The sequence below is a fragment of the Podarcis raffonei genome, chromosome 2 (genome assembly GCF_027172205.1).
Source record: "Podarcis raffonei isolate rPodRaf1 chromosome 2, rPodRaf1.pri, whole genome shotgun sequence".
NCBI lineage: Eukaryota > Metazoa > Chordata > Lepidosauria > Squamata > Lacertidae > Podarcis > Podarcis raffonei.
In genome coordinates, this window is record NC_070603.1 from 58,790,997 (window position 1) to 58,817,919 (window position 26,923).

General features: G+C 41.8%; 1 long non-coding RNA gene across 2 annotated transcripts in view; it reads left to right on the plus strand.

Moving 5' to 3' along the window:
• Positions 1 to 26,923, plus strand: part of LOC128407877 (uncharacterized) — a 50,219-nt gene that overhangs the window by 1,151 nt on the left and 22,145 nt on the right. The window contains exons 2-3 of one of the 2 annotated variants that reach the window (XR_008328925.1): positions 13,788 to 14,047; positions 25,051 to 25,175. This is a non-coding gene — a long non-coding RNA (uncharacterized LOC128407877). The remainder of the gene's footprint in view (positions 1 to 13,787; positions 14,048 to 25,050; positions 25,176 to 26,923) is intronic. The other variant, XR_008328924.1, reaches the window with a different exon arrangement.

A 26,923-nucleotide genomic window follows, 5' to 3' on the forward strand; every position in this document is an offset into this window, starting at 1 on the left:
GCCATGCTGGCTGAGGCTGATTGAAGTTAAGAGTTCAACAACATCTGGAATGACACAGGTTCCCTATCCTTAATAATCTAAAACGGCATAGTCAAAAAATGGCCTTTAATTATTTTCCCTTCCTCTTAACTGTACTTAGAGAGGCTAGTGCACACACATTACAGAGGCTAATGTGCACACAAAGCCCATTATTGCAAAGTGTATCCTAAATCCCTGAAACTAAACTAATTCCAGAGCCTCACCAGATCTCCTATTGCTGAAACCCTGTTTGTTCAGGTAAAAATAACTCCTCGTTGATTTCCACTATCATTCCACTGTCCCCTAAATCCCCAAGGTCTAATTTAACAGAAATATCTGAGAAGAGAAGAAGACACTTGGGGCCACTACAAGGCTGTGCCATGTTCTATAGTGTAATTAGCTCTGCAAAGCCAATAGATTTCCTTATAGCACATTCCAGCTAATACATCAAGGGACAAATCAAGGGGGAGTATGAGCACTTTCTGGTTCTCTGTTGAGCCCCCCTAATGTACAGCAGGAGCTTCAGTTTAGACTGGCTAACCCATTTACTAGTCCTTTTATATTGAAAACATGCTACTTTGCACCAATCTCTATCAACATGATGCCACCCCCCCTTCCCCATTTATTATGATGACTTTTTTCCTATTTAAGCTGTGTAGTCCTTCTCTCCATAGCCTTGTATTATGCTGATGGGCTTCCCACTTCCTCTCATTTCCTATAAAAGTCCCATCTCCCACCCTTTAGCTAATTAAGACTGCAATCCAATACACACTTACATGAAAGTATGTCCCATCCAGCTCAGTGGGGCTTAATTCTGAGTAGACATGTTTGGGATTGTGCTATAAAACAGCAATCCTAAACACTAGGGCATAAGTCCTATTGAATTCAGTGGGATTTCTTTCTGAATAACAATGCTTGGAAGTGGGCTGAACAAACTTCAGCAGCTTGCAAGGAATGCCATTCTTCAGATGAGCTGAGGTTGAGCTACTGTATCATATGAGTTGGTCCAAATTATTACTTTCCTGTTGCCTGTGCTCAATAAAAATAAACCCTCACACAGCATGTAGATACAAGTTAGCAATGTCTGGAGTTGAATATTTATAGTATTTGACGGTTGCAGAATGTTCAGCAGGCTTCCCTTGCTACTGGAGCAACCCAGGCACAATAATCACAGGCATCTTCCAGATGTCTTTAGAAAACAACAACAGTGAAATTGATGTGGGTTTCATTTTCCATTCTCATCGTATTCTAAGCAGTCAGGGTGAGGGGGTGAATTTCTAGAATCTGCTTCAGTTTAAAAAGAGTGGCTTCATACAGCATTCCCTTGCTGCTTTGCCTTTTTGGTTTCAATTCTTTACCACTGTCTTCCATGTGGGGCACTTTGATTCCTGTGCTGTCTGTCAGAGATGCAGTACATAAGCGAGGGTGCCATATTTTTCAAAATGTGATTTAAGCCAGCCTGCATTTTAAGCCTATCTATGAAAAAACTGGTCTTCAGAAAAGCAGATTCTCAGGCTTGCATGCATCTTTATTTACTATAGGCTGAAATTGTATTCATGCTCTCACCTGGAACTCACTTCCAAGTAGACATATATAGGAATGAGGGGTACATTTACAAAAATAAATAAATGTTGGAACCTTTCTCAGGACCAGCTGACAGCATCCTAACAATAGATGGTGTTTGGTTGCAGATACTGCCATTTTGGTTGCCTATGTGCATACCTTGCCATTCCTATTGTTAAGCCTGCCTGTTTCCAAGTTCTGTTTCTCCCAAAATACAAAAACACACACATGCAGACATTGTATTCTGCTAGGACAGCCTTCTACCTACCTGCTCCCATTTTTAACCTTATCCATAGTCATCTGCCTAGCCTTAGTACATTATGGGCTAGTCCATACTTGCACTTGTCCCATGCCTAGAAAGCATTGGTCCGAGAGGCTTTCCATTGGTCCCACTCCTTTCCCAGGGAAAATCCGCTCTTTAATTCTAAATCAGAGCAAAATGTCAATCCGGAGAAACCCCAAAATGCTGTTTGCTCCGAATGAGAGGTAAAGAGCAGTTTTCCCCAGGGGAAAGCTGCAAGATAAGAGGAAGTGTGGCTAAGCCCTCAGCCTACATTGCAGCAGTTCACTTCCAAACACTATCCAGCTCAGCTCCCGGTTTTCTCTACTTGTTTGCTTATGTGGCCCAATCTTGGCCAATAAGAATATGTGTGCTAGGAATATTCCCATTCCCTCTAGCATACTTGGGATAGTGCCTAAGTGTACAGGAACTTCCTGTTTCAGGGCAAATAACCAGCAGAATGACCTATATTGATGTGGAAGCCTATGATGCAGTTTCCATGCTCTTGCTTTCATTGAGTGCCAATTGCATTAGCTGGACAGTACTAGGGATGGGATGATACCTAGGAGGAGAAAAGGAAGTGGCAAAATACACTTGGTGGGGCATACTTGGGACTGTAGAGGAATGGGGAGGGGGAAGAAATGTTGGATTAGCTGTGAATGCCATTTCTTAGGGTTTCTTTTCTGCCTGACCCACGGAAATGTAGCAGGTGGTTTCCCCTGAAAAAATGAAAACGAACTATTGGTGAAACGAAAAGGTAAAAATCTTAATCCTTGTACAACACAGTCCTATGATGTCTGCTCGGAAGGAAGCCCCATTGAGTTCATTGGGCATTGAGTTCATTGGACATGACCCCAATTAAGTAGGAATAGGATTGCAGTTTGTTATACAAAGAAGAAGCACTGTAAGGTGAAAAGGTGACAACCCCATAAACATCAAGAAAGTCGGGTGACATTGCTTGTAATTTTTTTGTAGCACAAACTACTACATTAAATAGCTTTATTAGGGATAATGGGGAGAGACAAAGCATGTGTTGGGGTAAAAAATATGTTCTAAATGATTTGTGTAGGTAGCATTCCACAGCTTTACAGCCAAGAGATCAGTTGTATTGAGCAATCTGAGAAATTGGAGAAGACTTTATTCTTAAATTCATGTCTGCTGAACCTATAACTGTAGTATAAAACAAGGAAGAGTGTGTTTGCAACACTATACAGCCAATCTGCAACACTCTCTCTACTGTGGCTGTCTGGCACAGCACTGTATTATCCCTCCAGTTCTTTCTTCCTCTTCTTCTTCTTCTAGAGGGTGCACCTTGGCCTCGTCAAACTGGATGTTGTCTAGTCCTGGAAACCACTGTCAGTTTTGACATGTATTCAAGATAATATGTATGTTCAGGGCTGTTAGTTTGCCAGCAGTTTCTTTTGCTGTATTGCGTCTTTCGTATCACACTTAACCATGAGCAAAGAACATACACAAGGAAAAAACTTTTAAAGATAAGAGCTGTAATTAACATCATAAGACTGTAGAAACAATCATATGCCCCAGAGATTTCCTGTCATTCCTGTCTCTCACCCACCCCCATTGCATTTTTAAAGCAGTATATTTTGTTGGCTGTTGAATGAAAATTAATATTCTGGTCCTTCATCTCGTTATCTATATGTCTGTTAAAATGGCATCTCTGGGTTGATACAAAGCACTTGTAACATAAGCAGCAGAAGACTGACAAAAGTGATGATTATCTATGTGTCTTCATATATTTCTCTCAGGGGTTTCTAGTAGTTTAACCAAACTGCTAGCTGATTAATACTTTTTGTAGGCCAGAGAAATCATTCTTTAAAAAAATGGGATGGCTTTTTCATGTAGTTTAAACATTTGAAACTGGGAAATGAATTTTACTGAAGGCAAGCGATATTAAAGGATGGAATCCTAATGCACACATAAAGGGGGGGGGTAAATCCTTTTGAAAACAGCAGAATTTAGAACTAAGCAAACGTGCATAGGCTTGTGGTGTTGGGCTGCAATCCTGCACATTCAGCTGGGATTAAGAGCAACATGGTGAATTTATGAGTGAATATGCTTAGGGTTATGCTGCACAAAAGGCTCTTAAATGGAGGTGGAGCAATTCTTGGTCTAGTTCTCTGGCTTTTCTAGTCAGGGACGTACCTAGTGGTTGGTTAGGTTGGCACCCACCAAGGGGGCAGGTCAGGGGAGAAAGTGCAAAAATTGTGCCTCTCTTTTTGCTTTGACTGGGGAATCTGGGTGCTGATATGGGCTGTCGCAGCAACCCTGCAGAGTCCCCTCCCCAGTCCACCAGCAGCACTGGTGGTTAGTTTGCACAATGGGGCTCCCAGTGAGGACACCACTGCTTGGCACTCCATTCTCATGTGGTGCTGCTCCCCACCCTCCGCTCCTCCTGCTTGCCCCAAGAATGGCCTTTCAGCTGATATGGTGACTGAGAAACGTTAGGTGAGGCTCTTATTTTACCACAGCCAAGTCACTTTTCCTTGGTTTCTTTGCCGCCTTGATCAATTTCCAACATGCACACTGCTGCATGTTTACGCCAGAGAGCAACAGCCATTGACTTAAGTGGGGTTTACGTCTGAGAAAAGTGTGCACTGGAGCACAACCTCCAAGTTGGCGCATTGTCAGAAGTAACGAAAAGGCAAGCAAGGTATTGTCAGAGGTTTCTGCCTCTGGCTTACCAGATTTAAGTTGCAGTCCTGTGTACTGGGTTTTTGGGGAGTAAGCCCCATTGAACTCAGTGGGATTTACTTTTGACTAGACATTTATAGGATCATGCTGTTAAACGCCCAGTTTAAGAGTCATTTGTGATTATTGAATTACATCATTTCTCCTCCTGGTGATGGGTGTGTGTGTGTCGATACATCTCCTTGCCAGGGGTGCAAGAGACCAGGGTGAGGTGCGCAGATACAGCTCTTTGTCTTCTCCCCTGCTACAAATAACACCTTCCTGAAGTATTGCATCTTAGCCTGGCTGGACAACTGTGTGAGCTGAGCTTGGGTTCCTGGATCTTTTCAAGTTTCCAGGACTGGGTATGAGCAAGTTGCATGGGTGACCCATTCCAGCTACTGGTGATATTTATTTAATTGCATTTATATCACACCTTTTACTCCAAGGAGCTCAGGGCAGCATAGGTTGTTCTCTCTGCCCACATTGTATCCTCACAACAACATTGTAGGCTGAGAGATTGTAGCTAGCCAATGGTCACATCCTGAGCTTCGGGACTCAGCGGAGACATGAGACATGCTCCTTGTCCAACACTCTAATCTTGTACTACATAAACCGCTTAGAGGTTTTTGATGATTAAGTGGTATATTAGACAAAGATACGGCTAAAGGGAAACACCCATGGTCTAAACAACACAGAATATTGGGTCACCTTAAAGACCTACACATTTATTGTGGCATAAGCTTTCGAAGACTACAGTCTGCTTCATCATTATGGCTAGAGACACTATACCCATGACTGTGAGTTGTTGGGGAATACCAGTGAAGAGTGGTGTTGTGCTCATTTTCCTCTTGTGCGCTTCCCATAGGCATCTGATTGGCCACTGTGAGAACAGGGTGCTGGACTACATCATTTGATCCAATGGGGCTCTTACGCTCTTCAAAATATCTTGGATAGCTGCACTAGGAAGAGACCTCTGTGTGGGAGACACTATCACTTTAAGAGGATTATGCTTAAATGTATTGCTTGTGGGATCCGAAAAGAGCCTTCAGTAGGAAATGATCTGGGGGCAGCAGTGACTATAGTTTTTCTATTAATGCTTTATTTTGTAAATAGTTAATAAAAATTGGTTTGCTGCATTTTGAACCCTGATGGTATAAATACAACTACCTCTGGCTGAGTTCTGCTGGCATCTGAAGCAAGACAGTACAAGGCTAGACAAGCCATCATCTGACTTGGAATAAGACAGAGTTCACGTGTTTCTGTGATAGGGTGGAGCTGAAACAACTTGAAGAAGCTCTGTGGCTTTTGCTGCTGCTGCATTTTCACCATCCAGGCGACTGGCTTGGAAGCCCTCCAAGTGGTTTAGGAATATGGTCTTCTGTGATTACATTCTGTTAGCCAGAATTGGTTGTGATCATTCATTTCCTGTGTTCAGCTGTTATGCAATGTTTCTGTGTTTTGATGAAGAGGTGCTGGAGGAAGTGAGCATTGTTATAGTTAGTGGGAGAAACAAAAGCTTTTGAACTTCAAATTTCTGGGAATAAAAAAAAAAGTACCTCCTACTGTTTTCTGGGAAAAGTAGACAGAAGAAAACCTCTCGTTCTACAGTGTTGTGCAGAACTGTCATATGCAGTTCTTGGGAAGTAGTTGGCTAAAATCTGCACTGTTCTTTCAAAACCTTTGGCAGCGAACCAGAGGACCAACCAACAGCATGAGGAACAAACTCTGTACCAACAAACATCATCCCCAACAGAAGACATTCTTGTGTTACATTTTGTAGTGGGGGAAACATTTCCCTCCCCTTGTAAAGAAAATAAATGGTGTGTAGGGAAGGTGTTTCCTTCTGCTGATGCAAATGAAATCAAATATATGCTTAATGCTTACAGTGTATTTGAAATATTGATTGCCCTAGATTGCTGAAGAATTCAGACTCATCACATAAACTACAGCTAGGTGTGATGCTAATATGCCATTGATGGCTTCACTCCATTTAGAGAAAGGATAAGGAAGCTTTCAGTGGAAGTTGTGCATCCTCTACGTTTGGGGGGGGCTAGACATCACACTGTTCATAAATCTCATCAAAATTAAATTTGGTCATAGAGTTCCTATGACAATTTCTGAAGAGCAAGCATGCAATGTGTAAGAATGTGGATGGGGTGAGAAACAATACACTACTTGCAGCAGTTTTGTGCAGCCTCCAGGACCTTGACAGATAACAGAAAACCTCAACCTTCCTATTAAAAATGGTCCTTGTGGATTTAGATACCTGGCACTTGAAAATAAGATGGCAAAATAGATTACAGGCTTAGGTCATCCTCTATCCTGAAATCAGTTTTATAATTATGAGAGTGGTTTCTTGGTGGTTTGAGCCTACACAGAGATGGCTATGGGCAGAATTTGTGCATTTGCAGGGGGTTGGACTAGATCACCCTTGGGTCCCTTCCAACTCTACAGTTCTATGATTCTATGGTGAGAATGTTCACTTCTCCAAGTTCACTTTGAGATGTTGGTGTCATCCAGAAGGAAAGGGGATGGCAAAGATACAGGGGCTAAAAGAAGGGGTGGTGGTGGTTAAAGGGCAGAAACACAGTTTTGAATGTCACCAATGTAAAGGCTGCAGCTGAGGCCATGAGAATGAATATGAACTAAGAGATATTGTAGACTAGTGTGGTTGCCGCAGGGCCTCTATGAGAAATAGATTGGAGTAGAGACAGTAACAATGTAAGTGGTGAGGCCATAAGCATCAAAGCAGGCCACACAATTGGAAACCTCTTGAAAAATATACCAAGGAAAATTGTCATTACCATTTCCTCTTATTTATTCATCTAATCAATTCATTTATAAATCACTTGCCACGAGGCACCCCAAGATGATTTCTGATGTAACTTACATAAAACAGTTACGTAGATTAAAACAATTGCATATATTACTAACATGCAACTAGTAAACTGAAATGCTTTTCATTTCTCGCTTATCCAGGCTGTTTCAGTAGCCTTAGAAATGCCAGGTAAGAGTCGTGGCCGTGCTTGGGATTACTGCCCCTGCTGTAAGATTTTTATTATCTATTTTTTTAACAAAAAAGCAGAGTCGTCAACTCCCATTAACCAAGCCTAGTTGTGTGTCCAGCATTCTGTGCTGAACACTTTACCCTCATTTATCCCATGATGTGCAGGAAGGCAGGAGACGGGAGCAATCTCCCATTCTTGTTAACGGGAATTGTGTACCTCATTCTCTGTGCATTGTGCTGAGAATGAACGGGGAAAGACGTGTTTGGAATCAGCAAAAAGCTTATTCTATTCAGCTGGAAGAAAGCGCTGGCTAGAGCTGGCGAGTAGAGGGAAGAATTGGAAACAATTGCTTAAAAAGAGAATCGGTTGGATTTCTCCCCAAATTTCTGCTGAGGCAATGACAATTTGGAAGTGTTTTGCAGCCTTGCTCCCAACCTGGTTGATAACCTTTGTGTTGTGTGCAATAGTGCTGCTACCAGCACTTTCATTGGTACGTCAGTTTTTCATCTGTGCTAGCTAATGACTAAAACAGCCCCGGTAACGCAGTTGCTTATTTTCCAATATAATTATTTCTGAGCACTCCTACATTTGCTGCTTATCCCAGGGGATGGGCTCTCTGCTGTGCTGCTTTGATAGAGCAGTCCTTTGCATTCTTCTACACCTTCCCTTCAGGTGTGGCAAATCAGGTTGGCAGCACCGCACTGTTTTCAAGCTCTGGTGGCATCCCACCCCTTCTTCTTGGCTCTTAGGCTGGCTCTGTAATTAAGCAGGAGGTGGCAGGTAAACACTGACTTGTACACCCCTAATGATGCTACCTTCTGCCTTGACTGAAGACCCGAGAGCATCCTAAGCATTAATGAACAAAGCCTCACAATGCCACCGAGAGCAAAAGCAATGGGGAATTAAGGCCCTGTTTACTTGAGCTGTTTGTGAGCAGTTAAGAGCAAAACCGTGTCATTGTGCAGCAAAGGCAATCAGAGAGCCACTAATACAGACTCCAGAGTGCATGCTGCTCACCCAAAAAAATATGTGAAGTGCTGCATGTTATTCCAACCAATGTTAAAAATTTAGAAGGAACCCAAAAAGACATCTGGTTAACTTCTTCAGGGTGGGACCTTGCTTCTCTCCCCCCCCCCTCTCTCAGGTTTCTTTATTTGAAACCTATGGTCTTCAGGGAAACATACTGGGATAGTTACCAGCACACCCTAGACATGGATGTGATAGGCAAAGCCAGCAATACCACAAAGATGGGTGCCATGTCAGATTTCAGGAAGGGACTGAAATCCAATGGGATGTGGGTTTCCTAGAGGCATCTGGGTGGCTGCCTCTGTGGGAAGGAGGATGCTGGCAGAGGCAGTTTTAGGGTGGCACAACCAGTGCGGTCGCTCTGGGCACCGTGTGCTGCAGAGGGTGCCAAAACAATGCTGTAGAACAGAGCATGAAAGGCAGAGGGTGCTGAATTTTAGCATTGTCCAGGGCACCGCTGAAATTTGAAAGCTCAATGTCCACCACTGATGTAGAACCAGATGGACCTTTGGTCTGATCTAACGAGAACAGCTGTCATATTCTTATGCCAGTTGAATTGCAAATATTTATTGTGATTTTGCTTTTTCGTGTATCTCACAGTACCTAGGGGAATGTTATCAGCATAAGATAGTTACTCTTTCCCTCTTTCTTGAGAAAAATCAACCACCAAGGGATTTGTCTCTTGGGACTAGCGTATGGAGGAGTTGAATATTGTTTATAATAGTAGTTGCACATCATAGACAACCACTGTGCTTGCCTGAGACAAAGATGCTCCTGAGGGACAATTCCATGGGTGGTTGTATCCAGAGCAGATTCGTTGCAATTAATGAACATGGCTAAGTTTGGTCCATTGATTTCAATGGGTCTGCTCTGAATAAAACTTAGGTGACCTGAAGGGGGGGTGATGACTGCCCCCTGCTCAATATTGCCTCTCTTTATGGACTATGTTTGTTCAGTACCATGAAGCATAGCCATTAATTAGAAACATACTGGCTTTTAAGGCCTTATTGCTGTTACCCAGCATGACATCATTTTCGTGGTTTGATTGGTAGAGCACTGGCTGGCTGACAGCTGTCTTTAGGTCACTGGCATCATTTATCTCATTCAGTGTTTTAACGCAATGAAGACCCTCAATATCTCTGCTTTCCCATCTCTCTTCTGCACAGTAGCTGCCAATTACCACTACACAGGTGTTCAAAGAGAATCTAAAGGATTTCAGATTTAAGTTTTGCCAAAGGGTTTCCCCTCTCTTTCTTAAAGCAATTTGGTTTGCTAATCTCTCCAGTACAGCAATTCTAGGCCTGAGGCACATATTTATTTTCCTTTAATAGTTTCAAAATTAGGGCTACCCAAAGCGGGTGGTTTTATTTACATCTTCTTTTGTCTGTCCTCCCCAACTGAACTTCTGGGCTGGGGTTCAAGTTGTATTTCTATGCAGAAGAAATACAGGGCAAACTGGCTATCCAGCTGTAATATCCACAGAGGTCTCTTGTATTCTGCCTCTCAGTTCCTCAGGAAGTGGACCAAACAGAACCTTACATATAGGTGCTGCTTCCTGGGTTCATCCTTTAGTTGAGATTCCTGCATTGCAGGGGGTTGGACTACATGATCCTCAGGTCCCTTCCAACTCTACAATGTTATGATTCTACGATCAAGGAAAAGGCAAAATGCAAAGCTTCCGTGTAAGCAAATTAGTCTGAAACATTAATTTATCCAGGGTGCGAGCAGTAAAAAATCACCCATTTCTTAGAGACAGGTGTGGATGCAGGGAAGAAATACTAAGTATTTTTTATTATTAAGATACTAAGTAAAAATTAGATTGCAGGATGGTATGTTTTAGCTATATTTTAAATGTGGCACAGGCATCCCCTTCTCCCTCTCCCGCTGAGAGGAGCAGATTTCTAATATGTATGCATTACCTCTCATTAGGAAACGAGCATATTTAATGCTGGGTAGTTCTTTGAACTGAATGACTGCAAAAGGAGGGATGTTTTTCACTTTGAAGAGTTGCCATGATTTCAAGGCAACACATTCCTGATCACCTTTTGAGTTAATCTCAATCTGACATGAGCAAAGGTGGGATGCTTGATAGTTGGAAAGAGCAGCCAGAGTTGAGAGCAGAGTTTGGCAGTGATGTGAGCCAGAGGAAAAAGCAGCAAGCTGGAGAGAGTGGGAGCCATGTTTGATTTCTATTTGAATCCAAGATTGTAGCTATAGGGAAAATAAGGCCATTTTGGGGTGTTAATGCTGCAAACTCCTCCATCGTAGGCTCAGGTTGTACATGTAAATCATATATCATAAAGACACCGCAATCTCTTCTGTGCCTCATTTCCAAAGGAAACACAAACCCTGGGTAAGCGCCTGGAGCCCCTGGAATCTTGCGCTGTTCAGAGACTGGGGTGACGCACAACTACACTATATCATTGCCAGTACAGAAATATGATTCATCTGCCAGTCCAGTTGGCTTTTGTACATAGAGTGGTAGTGGTGGGGTGCCATTTTATCCTCAGGCAGCAATATGTCTTGAGCTGGCCCTGATACCGCAGAAGCATCCGCCAATGTGGCTGTATGCCTTGGAATTCCTGGCTGTCACCACTGGGTAGAATTCAGTGCAATGCTAAGTGGGGTTTGCATGCAGGGAAGGAGGTCTGTTCACACAAGGAGACTCCATCCCACCATGTGCACCCGCTGAACCTGTCCATGGGTTCCCCCATCCCTCAAGAGCATATTTAAGGGCCACAGGAGGGGGAGGACGAAAAAGTCCTGTTGTGCGAGTGGACCCCGTTTCGTATTCCGAACAACTCTTTTGAATCCCACCCACCAGGGAGGAAAGAGGAATATGGAGTCTGCTATAGGCCCTTGTGCGTGTGCCAAATTATCTTTCATTGATAAAATAGGGTCTTATGATGAAGACAATTGTATCTGAACCTAAGATTAAGAGTAATGATGCTATTTTACCTGTAATCAGGATAAAGGTGTGGAGAGGTGTTAATGTATCTGTGACATAGGTTCCAAGAGCTACATTGGTGAGACTGAGATGGGGCTGCTTCACCCATTCCTGTTGTGTTCTGTCGCTCCTTTACACAGTCAGATCTGAGTCTGATGTGTAGTTATTCTGATGGCCATCTTCCCCTCTTCCAGTAGCCAGTAAAGACATGATGGACCCTGACCCACACATTAAATTCTCTCCTGAGAAGCAGTGAAAGTACACCATGGGTGCCAATTTGGAATAAAATATGGGGGGTAAGCACTTGCACCCCATTTGAATGGCAATGTCCATTAACTTTGGAGTGTGTGGGCCCCTCAAATACTTTATGGGGGTGCTGCTGAAGGGACCTCGAGAGTTGGCACACTGCCACATTGAGTAGAAGTCTGAGTTTGGGTAACCAATTCAGATATATACTAATTTTTTTAATACATCTGAATTGGCTACTCAATTTTTATTTACCTTGATTCCTAAATAGCAGAGAGGCTAAGCTAATGATGTTCTGAATTTAAGCAGAACACACCAATAGCGGTTCCAGGAATAAGCTTTACAAGGTTGGTTGTCGTTATCTGTGGCTTCTGATAAAAATACAAATACATAACCTGAGGTTATGCCTTGAACTGTAACTCCACATTCAATTCCTCAGAATTTCACCAAAGCCGCCGCAACAACAAAACAGTAGTTTAATCAGTGATTGCTAAAGAAAACAATGTGTCACATCCTGAGAATGTAGGCATCAAGCTGCCAAATCCCTGTAGGTGGGCAGCCAGCAGTGCAAGTAGGAGAATGCAGTATTGATATCTGGGGAGGAGGGTGAGTCAGAGAGTTTTCTAGAAACAGGAAATCAGGAATCACTCCTCCTCAGTCCTGCCCCAAAGTCTTTTTAGCTGCAAAACTCACTGGGGGCTAATTTGTTTCATTGGTCCTGGCCTCTCACTAGCCCTTGTAAAAGGTAGGAGGTATCTCTTACTACCTTTAGGCTCCTCAGCAGTTTGTAAGTGGAGTTTACCTGTATCCTTAAACCTGCCTGCTTTGTTTGCATCTGTTACTCCCTTTTCATTGCTCTACTCCATGCTTCCTCAAACTCGGCCCTCCATATGTTTTTGAGACTACAATTCCCATCATCCCAGACCACTGGTCCTTCTAGCTAGGGATCATGGGAGTTGTAGGCCAAAAACATCTGGAGGGCCAAGTTTGAGGAAGCCTGCTCTACTCTATCCCATCATTTCCATCGGTCTCTCTAGCGCCTGATCTGGCAATGCCCCTTGTATCCCTGTAAGCTCCTAAATCAGAGTTCAACTTCAACAGCTGGTCAAAGGAAATTCTTCCATCTGAAACATTTGTTGGCCAAATTTGTTGGGGTGGAGGAGGATTGTGCATGTTTGGTCTCTAGGCATTGTCTGTCACGTCAGTTTGATGCAAATGCATCGTTCTGGACAGAGGATATCTTTATCATTGTATTCCAGTAATTTTATTCACATTCTCATGGTGATTTTTTTGGTGGGACTAGAATTGTTTTTTTTATTCTATACACATTTTTAAATAGTGTTTTATATATATGTTTGGTGTTTCCCAGTGGTATAGTGCCAAGTGGTTTTTAGAAAGCATTGCTAATATAGAAGCATTGGCAGTACCAAATTTGTAATGTGTTTGAAAGTAAAATTATCATTGTCTAAACAATCAGATAGGACCTACCGTAGCAACTAAGGCCTTGGTGTTTTACCTTGGGTCCGCTACATATAATGCTCATCTGAACTATGTTGTCTGAAAACATCTCTGTAGGTAAGGTGTACTATCCTGACAATTTCATTAGTCTGAAGATGGGCAGGTGTCCCCACATTGCAACCTGCCACATAAAAGCATAGATGAACGAAAAGCCTAACAACTAGCACTTGTAATGACAGTATATAGTTGATAATCCTTACCATTCTACATTGCTATCTTCCACCACTACCACGATTCTGGGGAAATTTCTCAAGCCCTTGGGCCACTGTACACTTTCTGAGCAGCAAGAAAATCTAGCAAATCGCATCCTTTGGAACCAGGGAAAAACATTTCCCTTTAACCTTCTATGTCATTTTAAATCTGTTTGTGGGAGAGGGGTGTTACTGGTTTTATTTTTGTTTTTATTATGTATTTTGTATTCTCATTTTGTATTTTTATATTGTGAACTGCCCTGTGATCTTAATCAATAAAATCCTTCTATTTCCTCCAGCAGTGCTGTGCCCATTTTGGGTCTGGGGAGTCACTGTCTTGTCTCCTGCTATAAAAACAAGCAAGCAGAGGCTCTTACCTGTAAGAAAGAAAGAGACCTTTATTCATGGAATGAACTGTATAGGCTCAGCAGCAGACAGAGTGCTGAGGGGTCATGATTCAGGACTTCAGGAGCAGGGCAAGAAGTTTAGAACTGGACGGAATCAATGAATATGTCCCAACAAGTTTCCATGCCGCATCTGCCAAGCTTTTAAAGATGAGGTACGGCATGTTCACTTGTGAGACTTGCTTGCTTTGCAGGAATGTTGGGATGGCATATGCATGCTTCATCAGGGTTGGTGGAGATCAATGGGATCAAGTTAGGCATTACTAACTCAATGAATGATTATTTGATGACCTAAAGGTATAATGACTGGGAGCCACTGATAGCTTTATCCTCTGTGAATTTGTTCAATGTTAAGTATGTTTTGTGTGACTAAGTCCTTCCCTTTGTCTGTCTTGAACCTTCTGCTAATCAATTTCATTGGACAATTCAAAGTTTGGTATTATCAGAAAGGAAGCAAGGAAGGCTCTCCATCTACTTTCTCCACATTATACATTACAGTGGTGCCTCAGGTTAAGTACTTAATTCGTTTCGGAGGTCCGTACTTAACCTGAAACTGTTCTTAACCTGAAGCACCACTTTAGCTAATGGGGCCTCCTGCTGCCGCCGCGCTGCCAGAGCCCGATTTCTGTTCTCATCCTGAAGCAAAGTTCTTAACCTGAAGCACTGTTTCTGGGTTAGCGGAGTCTGTAACCTGAAGCGTATGTAACCTGAAGCGTATGTAACCTGAGGTACCACTGTATTTAACTTCTGTCATATCCCACTTACTCACTTTTTTCTAAGCTAAAAAGCCCCAATTGTTGTAGTTTATTCTCATGGGCAAAGGGTACAGCTCCCTAATCATTTTCCAACTCTAAATATTCTTTTTGAGGTGAGTTAACCAGAACTGTACATGGTACTCCAAGCATGCCCACACCATAGATTTGTGCTGAGAGTGTTATGATTCTGGCAATTTATTTTCAGTTCTTCTCCAAGTAATCTCAGGCATAGAATTGGTCTTTATATAACTGTTGCACAATGAGTTGACATTTTTCATTCAGCTGTCCACTATGACACAAATATATCTCTTCTAGTTTGTAAACACCAGTTCAGCTCCCTGGTATGCAGACTGTTTGTAGCTCCTTCTTCTTCTTATTTTAAAGAAGATCGACCATTTCCTGTGTCTTTAAGAAATTTTGGCTTGATGTCATCACGAGCTGGTAATTTGTTAATGTCCTAGGAGTTAATATTTTGTTCTGTCTATTTGCTGCAGTTCTTCAGACTTCCTTCCTGAGAAAGTCTGTTCAGGCACAGGTATCTGACCTACTTCTTCCACAGCGAAGGCAGACGCAAATAATTAATTCAGCTTCTCTGCAATCTTCCTATTGTCCTTCAGCATACATTTCTCTTCCTCCCTTGTCAGTTAGTAATCCTGGTTCCTGTTCTTCCTGCCTCTGCAGTATGGAGATAGAGACTGCAGGGTGCTTGAGTCTGCATGTCCAAGTGCTCAATCAGGGACTGTGGGCCTTGGAAAGCAACTGGGTCTAGTGGATTGGCTTACCACCTGTTCCTTATTTAAAGGAATGGTTCCTTATTCAGTAATACTAAAAATTAAAAATTGGATAAGGAACCCTTCCCTGAAATGAGCAACAAGGCCTGGCCCAGCCTACTGAGTTACCATGTGCATGTTTTTGATATTAATTTTTTGTATCTTTATTTTATATCTTATTATGATTTATGTGGAAATCGTTTAATTTGGTTGTGTGCTTTTTGATGTTCTATTTGTTGTTTATGACTACTTTTGCTATGGAAAGCTGGCACGCAAATAAAATTATGTAAGTATGTAAGACATCAAAGTTACCATTCCAAGTTGACTGTGCTACCCAAGCCTCAAAGCCCTCTTCAAGAGGCAAACAGAGATGTTTAGTGCAGCATAGGCTCCTGGGATTGGCAGGCTGCATGCAACTATTGGAATGGTCAGGTCTGGTATAAAGACTAGTACAGTGGTACCTCGCAAGACGAATGCCTCGTAAGACGAAAAACTCGCAAGACGAAAGAGTTTTTCGTTTTTTGAGTTGCTTCGCAAGACGAATTTCCCTATGGGCTTGCTTCGCAAGACGAAAACGTCTTGCGAGTTTGTTTCCTTTTTCTTACGACTGTTAATACCCAGGGAATCCGTGCTTCGCAAGACGAAAAATTCGCAAGACGAAAAAACTCGCAGAACGAATTAATTTCGTCTTGCGAGGTACCACTGTACCTTGGGCCTGCCTTGCACTGGTCAATAGACCAGGTTCCTGAAATACAGCTTCCAGTTCAAATCATTTAGGGACCCAAAGCACCATCCATGTACAAATTTGGGTACAGTCGCCCTAAGTAGCCTGCCCTGGCATGCTTGCCTCTTCCTTCTTCCTGAAGATGTTTGCTCTTACATTTTCCCATATTAGGGGAATATGTGTTGACCGCAGACAGAGTCTTGAAAATACCATGAAATTGTTCCCAAATTCACTTGATTTGCAAGACCTCCTCTGTGGCAGAGGCTTCTCACAAACTAATGTCCATGTGGCTTAAGCCAAACCGCACAGAAATTGTTCTGAGGATGCTGAGCCTCACTTATTTTCAACCACATGTATATTGTAACATGGAAACATTCTCTATGGCTTTGAAATCTTCCACATCTTGTTAAATTGTCTCTGCAAAAGGTCCTGTGGTTTTGACAAGCCTTTGAATGTGAAAGTGCTGGTGACTGCATCTCAGGCTAGGCAGAAAGGAATTCTTGACTGAAGGCTTAGAGATGAGGAGCTTTAATATGTCTGGAGTACCTGCTCAATAGGGGTCAGCACAGACCACTACATGAAAAGCATCTCTGCTTGAGCCATGTGCCCTCCCCAGCAAGGAAGGACGGCTGGGTTCCTGTGTAGGCACATTACAGGGGTTCCACTCTCCCAACCCCCCCATGTAATGTGGAGATGGCCAATCAGACACATAAAACAGTTTGACACTGGGAGAGATGAAATGTACAATGGCGACTGATGCCAAACCAGATTATAAACTATTGAGTGAAAAAGAAAAAGAAAAAAGAGCATTTGAATGATACTCTGCCATCTTAAAAATACACACGTAAAACTGCATTTTCCTTTTGAGAACTATAATTTTATGAATGAAGAAGCAGAGCAATCAGATTCCTAGCCAGCTTAAATATACATCTGGAGTACATATTATTGTTTCCATTAGAAGCAATAGCTCTTGAACACTCGAAGGATGGGCTTGCTAAAGATACCATCATTCTGTATATAGGCAGATGAAAGCAATGCCAGAATGTGATCCCGTCTAAGAGATGGTTCTTCAGGATCAACAACCCAAGCAGGGGCATCCTTGGCCCAGGCTGCCCCCCCATCCCTTGCCCCTTCCTTTTCCCAAAAACTTTGCTTACAGAGCAGCTGGGCATGATGCAAAGCAAAGTGCAAGTGAGACCCCAAACCCTGACCATCTTTCTTTGTTCAGAGGACATATAGTTTTTATATTTTATACATACATTTACATATTTTATTTATTTCAAATATGCTTAGCCTACACTTCATCAGATGATCTAAGGGCCAGTAACAGCCACAAAAACCTAACAGTATTATCAAACTTCTATTTGTTCTATTCATTACTTCTATGACAGTAATAAAATACTTAAAACCGCCAATTTCTACGTACCGATAGAATGGGCAAAACAGTGTAAGGCTGATGGAAGCTACCTAAATTCAAGCAGTTCAGGCAAGAGGAAACAAGTGCCGTTTTCAATTGGTGTCAAAAGATACAGAAGGTTTGTAACCAAGGTTGTTTAAAATAGAAAAACTGTATACACCCAAGAACTACAGGGTTTTTTAATATCTTTGATAATTCTGTGTCATTATTTATTTTCATGTTCTGTATTTTATTTTATTTTTGCATATAAATAAAAAACCCTTCATAAAAAGAGGAAAGAGACAGAGCGTTGGCACCAGCAGCAGCTTCAAAGGGAGGGAGGTTCCCACATAGAAGGGCCTTTCCCATATAGCCACATCATATACTTTACCCAACACCAGCACACTTAAAACAGCTATATAAATCAGCATTTGCAAATCTATGTCATAACCCTGTGCCCTGGGTCTTTTGAGCTTCTGGCAGTGCCCCTGTCTCACTCTCAAATGTTTGAAATTATTTCCCTAGACCAGTTGGCCTCACCCCTGGGAGCTCTGGAATAGCCCTAGGGCAGGGGTAGTCAATGTGATGCACCCCAGATGTTTTTGTACACTACAACTCCATCCCTAGCCAGTATTGCCAATTGCCAGGAATGATGTGAATTGTAGTCCAGAAACAGCTAGAGGCCACCATTTTGGCCCACCCTGGTTGGGGACCATTCAAATTGATTAATTAATCAATACAATTTTCTTCCATGCTCTACCACAGTCCTGTCCACACATAACATTTTCAACCCTTCTTCTTTTTAAAGTCTTCCTTCTTTTCAATGTCTGGCAAAAAAAAACAAACAAAAAGGTATTTATCTTATATTCTCCATCATCTCTATATTTTAGTAAGTGTGATTGTATTGAAGCTACAACAATCATATCAGAAGACACAAAAAGCTCAACATCCCCCCCCAAAAAAAAACAGTACCACCAAAGAAATTGGATCAGTGTCATTCTGAAAGTCGGCAGCATTTAAGGAAATAAATTTCACCTTACTTTGTGGAACATGGAACAATTTTATGAAGCCTCACAAACTCTGAGTGGGCTGTACCATTTCAGAGCACAGTCAGCTTGCCTTCTACTGAGCGAGAAGAGGGAGCAGGTGGCACTGTGGTGTAAACCACTGAGCTTGCTGATCGGAAGGTCAGCAGTTCAAATCCGCACAATGGAGCTCCCGTTGCTCTGTCCCAGCTCCTGCCAACCTAGCAGTTCGAAAGCACACCAGTGCAAGTAGATAAATTAGGTACTGCTGTGGTGGGAAAGTAAACAGTGTTTCATTGCGCTCTGGCTTCTGTCACAGTGTTCCGTTGTGCCAGAAGTGGCTCAGTCATGCTGGCCACATGACCCGGAAAGCTGTCTGTGGACAAACGCTGGCTCCCTCAGCCTGAAGCAAGGTGAGCTCCGCACCCCAAAGTCGCCTTTGACTGGACTTAACCGTCCAGGGGTCCTTTATCTTTACCTTTACTGAGTGAGACCATTAACATCTATAAGTCTACTTTGAGTAGAATAGTACTGGATACAACCCATAATTTGGGATGAACATTAGAACTATGTTTTAATTGTCATCACTAATTGAAACAAAAACTAATATACAAATCCTTCAGAGCACATAATTAAGGCTAACTGTTGTAATATCAGCAAGAGACTAAGTGCAATAGCACTTTGAATATGTTCAATATATCAAGGACCATTGTCTCTAGATACTCCCTTGTTGTAACACTGAATAATGATGATTTTTTGGTCATGTAAACTTTTACCTCTTGAGCATAAAGCCGAGTCATCACACAGACCATTAGCTTTATCTGCAGTAAAATGTACAGTCTAGTGGGAGCCCCCAGGCCCATATGGTTTCACATCTGAATTGTTTTAAGCCATTTAAGTAACAACTTGAAACAACCTTCCTTTCCCCATATGTTGAGGAGTGTTCCTATTCCCTTGTACAAAGCAACTCCTGCCAGTCTTTGAAGAGCATGAATCTGTCTTTGATCTGCATGGAAAGAAGTGGCCCAGTCTTATGGTGGCAATACAGCTCTGTTTCTTTCACAAGTACCTCATCCAGAGAACATTATTTATGGTTGCCAAACATTACTGATCTTCATCAGGCCAGATTAACTTGAATTTATGCTATGTATTTCCATTCAGACACTAAAGGAGCTTAAAAGGGCTTATTCTTATCAGGCCTTCTTGCAACAGAGCTAAGAATGTGGGGAAACTTAATATTTGTGATGCAAATTAAAATAGTTGGGCAGGAAGAAGAAGCCATTGTTGCTGATCCCCAGATTTTACCATAGCTATGAAAGTCTCTTCTAGCTATTACTAAGCACATTTAGATGGGCTGTTGCTTTTTATGGATTCACTTGGTAGAACAGAGTACAGGAGAACTCTAGATTTAATTGACCAAATGCTTCTCTTCATAGTTCTATAAATAACCTCAAAGAGACAAACTACATATTATGCAGGAGATTCGTGATTTAATACTTCTTCACTTGAAGGGCCCAGACATTTTTGCAATTATGCTACCCACATTTTTCTACAACTTAATATAGCAGAAAACTATAAGCACTGTACATGAAAGCAATAAAAACACATCTACTACATTCAACAAAAGAGTCCTAAGAGCTAGATTAAAACAAAATGCAACTGTCTATCACAAATAAACTTCAGCAGTGTACAAAACAAAACAAAACAAAATAGTGTGCAGAAGCACTGTACAAGGACTCCACTTGCACAAAGGGGCTTTCTGCCCCCCTCAACTGCCCCCATTCCCTGAAATTGTCTTGCGGGGTCAGGAGAACCCCCAAAATAGCATGCATTGGGGGGATTGTTCCATTTGGCAAGTTGAAATGTTTGCGCAGATGGAACAACTGGAAGAGTGTGATGTTAAATTACCCCCTAAAAGTCAGAGTGCAGGGAAACATGTAGATTCTTAAGAAATATCTAAATGTCATTACTGTCTTGACCTCACAAATGACCAAAGGGAAAGGACATCAGAAGGACGGTGCTGTCACTGAGAAGGTCTGCTTCCATGTTGTCACCAAGTGATAATGCACTGATCATGGTATAATCCTCAGAATCTCCTTGGAAGATTTTAAAAATCTGTTCGGTCTGTCTCAGAGGAGGCAAAATACCCTTCAGAATTGTGAGGGAGGAAACAATACAATATGTTGTTGTTGTTTAGTCATTTAGTCGTGTCTGACTCTTCGTGACCCCATGGACCAGAGCATGCCAGGCACTCCTGTCTTCGCTGTCTTTGATATAGAGATATCAAAATGAAAAGATTTATTCAATCACATTTTAGATTACCTGAGATTCCTTTTACCCGAGGCTCTAAGAAATCAACATTCTGATCCACAGGAATCAGAGACAGTAAAGGAAGACCTGAAGTTAATAAAGTATGCCTTAACTGTAGAGCCATGTTAGCTTTATTATTAACAGAGTGACTTTTGCTTTCCTTCCATGTGAGCTTCTTTGAATATTAAAAATGTTCTCAGTACTGACCCAGCAACCTATATATGTCTTCTCATATGCCTCCTACTTTTCTTCTGACCTACTGACCTGCATACATTTTTGAATACAACTCCTATCATCTTTTATCATTGGCCATGCTGGCTGGAGCTGATGGGAGTTGTAGTCCAAAAACATCTGGTGGGCAACAGGTTGGGGAAGGAACAATGCTCTAAACTAGGGGTGGAGAAGCTGTGGCCCTCCAGCTGTTGTTGGCCCATCAGCCCCACTCTGCATGGCTAACCGTGTGGAACTATGGAAGCTGTAGTTCAGCAAAATCTGGAGGACTTAAAAAACCCATGCCAGCATAGATGAACAGCATAGCATGTGTGAGATCCTCAGCAGACTACAGTAGACTTTTTTTTTTTGATAAATTTTATTAGTTTTCATCCAGTTATACATTTTATCCCGAATACAACAAATTATGACTGTTTTGGACTTCCTTCAGCGTCTCTGACAATCATCCATATTTATAACTTTAGTGCACATTTCCTTCTTTCGTATTGCCATTGTTCCTCCCTACTCCCATTATTTCTAATAAACAATACTTTTTTTTTTTTACAGTGCCTCTTGAAATCCCACTAGCGTTGTAACTACAGTAGACTTCATAGCCCACCCACCTGCCCCCAGTAAAGGAAAAATCCACTTTAGCTCATTGTCAGGTTCAGGGGAAATATACATAACAAGGAATGTGAACAACTTGTCAGTCAGGGTAGCAAGCATCCAGTTCTGGGGCTGGCACCCAAGTCTAGACATAGCTGGAATTCATTTTAATTCAAGTTTCATAAAGCACCCTTCCATTGAACTTCCAGGGTAATTAACAAAAACATTATATCATATATATTAAATATAACAAACAACATGTTAAAAAGAGCTACTATCTAATAATACGTTTTAAAGCCTAGGATAATGAAAACATCTTTGCTGGAGAGTCTAAAATAGGCTTCCTCAAACTCGGCCCTCCAGATATTTTTGACCTACAACTCCCATTATCCCTAGCTAGCAGGACCAGTGGTCAGGGGTGATTGGAATTGTAGTATCAAAACATCTGGAGGGCTGAGTTCCACCACTGAAAAGACTCTCCAGCTCTCTTATTTCCACTTGCCTCATCTTGGATATTCAGGGCACCTGGAAGAATATGATCTCAATACAAGGGCCATCAAGGATGACCTCAGTGCATGGACAGGTTGGTGTGGGAGCAGGTGTCTCTTCTGGTACCTGGTTCACAAACCATGTAAAGGTTTGGAGGCAAGAACCAGCACTTTCCATTGTGACAGTTCCAACTTACTTTGTTTTCCGAGTGTATGAAAATAGATACTTTTGCAGCAAGTATTAATTAACATCAGTTGGGAGCTACATCTATCCATTCCTGGAACTGATACAAAAGGCAGAGAACTTTTCAGATGGCCAGGCTTTAATAACAATCCAAGTGACACGCTTATGGTAAGAATCACAGGTTGTACATGGTTCTTGTGACTGTTAATTAATGGGATATGTAGTGAGCTACAGTATATGTTTTCAGAGGTCTGCTTCACAACAGGAAGAATTCTTTTATCTCCACACAAGTGGGTGGATTACAACTTGGCAGCATTTCTTATTGGAGTTTAGCATGAAAATATTTCCCAAGAAATTAGGACTTTTTTATACAACTTGATAAAGACTGCATCTAGTCGAAACGGACTTTTACCAGTATTCCAAATTCATTGTATGGTGCACTGCAACTATAAAAATGTATATTCAGTCCTGTTGTTCATGTTATTGTGTGTGTGGACCCTCATTGTGTATACTTTTGTTCTCTTTCGATACCAGAGGCGTACGTTCCCACAGATCAGGCCTAGTGCAGAGCCCAGTGGATGCATTTTGAAGTAACTGAACAGGCTTCAAAGGCGGGCCTATTTATTTATTATTTATACTTACAACCTGCCCTTTACCAACTGACCCCAAGGTGAGTTACAAAAATGTCACAATTAAAAGCAAGTACAATTTACATTATATTCATAAAATAAGACCACAAAACAACCAATAGCAAGGTAACAAACAGTAGCACAGAACAGTAGTGGACAGCAATGCAGGAGGAGGAAAGCCATCTACTCTACCAAAGATATGGTGGTGAAGAAGAGGAAGAAGAAGAAGAAGAATTTGGACTTGATATCCCACCTTTCACTCCCCTTAAGGAGTCTAAAAGCGGCTCACCATCTCCTTTCCCTTCCTCCCCCACAACAAACACTCTGTGAGGTGAGTGAGGCTGAGAGACTTCAGAGAAGTGTGACTAGCCCAAGGTCACCCAGCAGCTGCATGTGGAGGAGCGGGGACGCGAACCCGGTTCACCAGATTACGAGTCCACCGCTCTTAACCAGTACACCACGCTGGTGGGACTTGACCAACTGCTGAAAAGCATACAGTGATGGTACAAGACACACCTCAGAGAGGAGGTAATTCCACAACATGGGGGCAACCACAGAGAAGGCCCTCTCGTGTGTCACCACTCTTAAAACCACAGAGGGTGGTGGTACTCCCAATAGGGCCTGTTCTGCTGGGAAGGTTGATGTTGGGCTAGAGTAGGGCTTTATATGACAGTATTGACCCCTTAAATTGGGCTTGGTAGAGAAGTGGAAACCAGCAAAGGTCTTTCAGTACTGTCGGAAGAAGAACTGGCTGGAGACACCATCAGTTCTTGTGCTACTAGGAGCTTTAATTGAGAAGGGGATGCACCACCACCTCTTTTAAGGGCCAATCCCTCTGCTCCCTGTGCACAACCTGGACCCTTCCAGCCACACCCTGTTGGCTAGTTTTCATAAATCATGATGGACAAGGGTCAAGAGGACATAATGCATTGCAGCAGTCGTCCCTGGATATCACTACAGCATGGATAAGTGTGGCCATGAGCCATGAGGGGGATGGGGCTTGTGATATCAGGTGACTGACAAATGGGTGATCCCACCTGCCTGTCAAACTTGACCTTCCAGTGGACCAGATCCAGTTCTCCACCTTTGAGCTTAAGGAGAGGAGGCGTGGTCTTGGAGGACAATGTTCAGCTGTCAGGTCTGGTGTTCGCCACTTTAGGGGGAGTATAACCCCATCTGAAACAGCTTGAATATAATTTCTCTTCACAAATACACTGCCTGTCCACAGAACTGAGTTGTCTTTCCAGCTCATTGCTGATTCCAGGCCCTGGTTCTGCTGTTCCACTTGCTCACCTTAATCCAATGAGGAAGAGACAGAGCTGGGTATTGTCAGCATGCTAATAGCATCTCACTTCAAATCCCAAAATGACCTCTCCCAGCATTTCCATGTAAATGTTTGATAGCTGGGGGGACAAGACAGCATCAGTGCAGTGGGGCTGAGCAGCAGCACCTTCTGAAATTGACAGGAGTAGAGTTTCCCTATCACCAAGTCTACAACTCTCAACCTAGAGAACCTATCCAGAAGCGGATCATGGTCAATGTTATTGAAAGACCGGAGAATTAGCAGAAGTGTGCTCTATGCAAATGTCCTTCTTCTGGCATAGTTTATTCCATCTGGTGTCAAAGGCAGTCACCAGACCTGAAATCAGATTAAAATTAGTCCAGACAATCACTCTCATCCAAGAGCACCAAAAAATGGGATACGGTATTAGTGACTGACCAATAATAATTATCCTCAGTGTCCAAGGAGTGTTTTTTTAGGAGCAGCTTCACACCTGGGCTTTGAGACTCCAAAGCCTGCATTGATGAAACCCTCAGACGTGCCCTGTCACTTTGTGCTTAGATCTTAGCAGGATCAAAGCTTGTACACTTTTAGGGGTGCTGCAGCCTCCTCTTCCCTCCCCCACCCCAATATATATATAAACTGATTATCTTAATGTTTTTTTAAAAAAATAATTTGCAGACACAATTAGGAGTGAAGATTGCCACATGGATTCAGATTCCTTTCTAACATACATTTTTAAAATGTTAATTCCTTCTTGTTTCCTCTTTATTTCAAAGATCTGTGCTACTTTTAAGAACATAATTTGTCAGCTTAGAATACAAAGTATTGATCAAAGGACAACTGGCAACTCTTTTATACAGTGAAACAGAAATCCAAGCATCAGAACTCTGCATCAGCAACTGTAAGTTTTTAAAGCTTCCATCAGCAATTCTATTGCACCACATTCCACTTAGCACAGATGGTTTTATGGAGAAAAACAGATTTTCCCAAGCAAACATATTATATTAATTAGGGTTCTCTCCCCATTCAGGTTATGACAGACAGAACCATTGGCTCATAGCTAAAAATCAGGCTTATCTCCTGATCCTTTAATTAAATAACAATAAAAATAACAATTATTTTGTTTGTTTATCACCCTTTCTAAATATTCATCCCAGGGTGGTTTACAATGGAAATGAAAATTACAAAGCAACGTCAATAAAAATATACAATTAAACAAAACAAATAAAATTATTAAAACTGTAACACAATTAAGCACTGGAGTGAACAACTTAATTCTCAGTGTTTAAAATACAACTTCCTCCCAATATGTATACTCCAAATTTAGCACTTTGTAATGTAAGTGATTCAGATACTGTACACTATTGCACTGATTACATGCCCCCTGTAAGCCTTACAATGTGAAGATGCTGCCTTCCAGATGTCATTAAACTCCCACCATCCTTGAACTCTGACATACTAGGCCAGATAATAATAATAATAATAATAATAATAATAATAATAATAATAATTTTATTACTTATACCCCACCCATCTGGCTGGGCATTTCTGCACATCAGAAGGGGCACAGATTAGCACCCTTGCTGTAAGGTAAGCCAAATACTGTTATCCCCATATGCTCAAAGATCTGCATTGTTTGCCAGTCTGTTACTGGGCCAGGTTCAAGGTGTTGCTATTAGTATATAAAGCCCGTAACAGTTTGGGATCAGTTTCCTTGAGGGATATGCTCACACAACAACTTCAATATTTGTAACTGTTATTATTACATGTGCCACATAGTATTCATTCTGCACTTGTAAGGAATAAGTCTTTTAGTGTGACAGACTCATACTTCGGAACTCCCTGCCTAGTGACATCAGGCAGACTCTTTGCTGTATCCTTTTTCGGGGCTTGTAAGTGGAGGAAAGTAATTATAAATGTCCTTGTTTCCAGGAAGTACATCCCCGCCCCCTCTCTTATTACTGGCAGGCTTTCCTGAAGGATATTTGCATTTAGACAAAGGTATATTGATTGCAGCTGTTTTGCAGAGAATAATAGGCAAAGAGAGTAAACATAGTTTTTAAAGAGGCTAAAATATATCCTAAAATAAACTAAACTAAACTAACTAAAATAAAATACAGTGTGTTATGAGGAGTTTGTGACATTCCTAAGAAGTGAGAATCCCACTTACTTGCTTTTCTTTTTGTTCTTTGGAACTTTATAAAGACAGTGGAGTAAACTAATCAAAAGAGAGAAGTGAGGAGAAAGATGTGAAGTGGTGGGGTGATATTGTTGTGTGTCCATGTCTCTGTGTTCAAACAATGAGAGGAGGTATGACAGGAGGCAGTGGCATAGACTGGAAGGAGCCAGAGAAAATACCAGATGGACTATTGAAATGGTGGCAAGAGGATTCAAGATTAGGCCTGAAATGACTGAGGAAGCCTTCCTTAAGTTGTGGCATGAATATAAAATAACATTGCTTAACATTCATATTATTTGAGCTTGGTATATATGTTACAGTGGAGTGAAGAAATAGTCTGGTTGAAAGCATAAAGAAACGTATGGTTGAAAAAGTAAATATTGTGTATGTTAAAATAAACCAAACTCCATATTTAATCCAAGCCTCCAAATGCCTACCGGAACACAAAGGTTTTTAATGTTTTCTCTTCT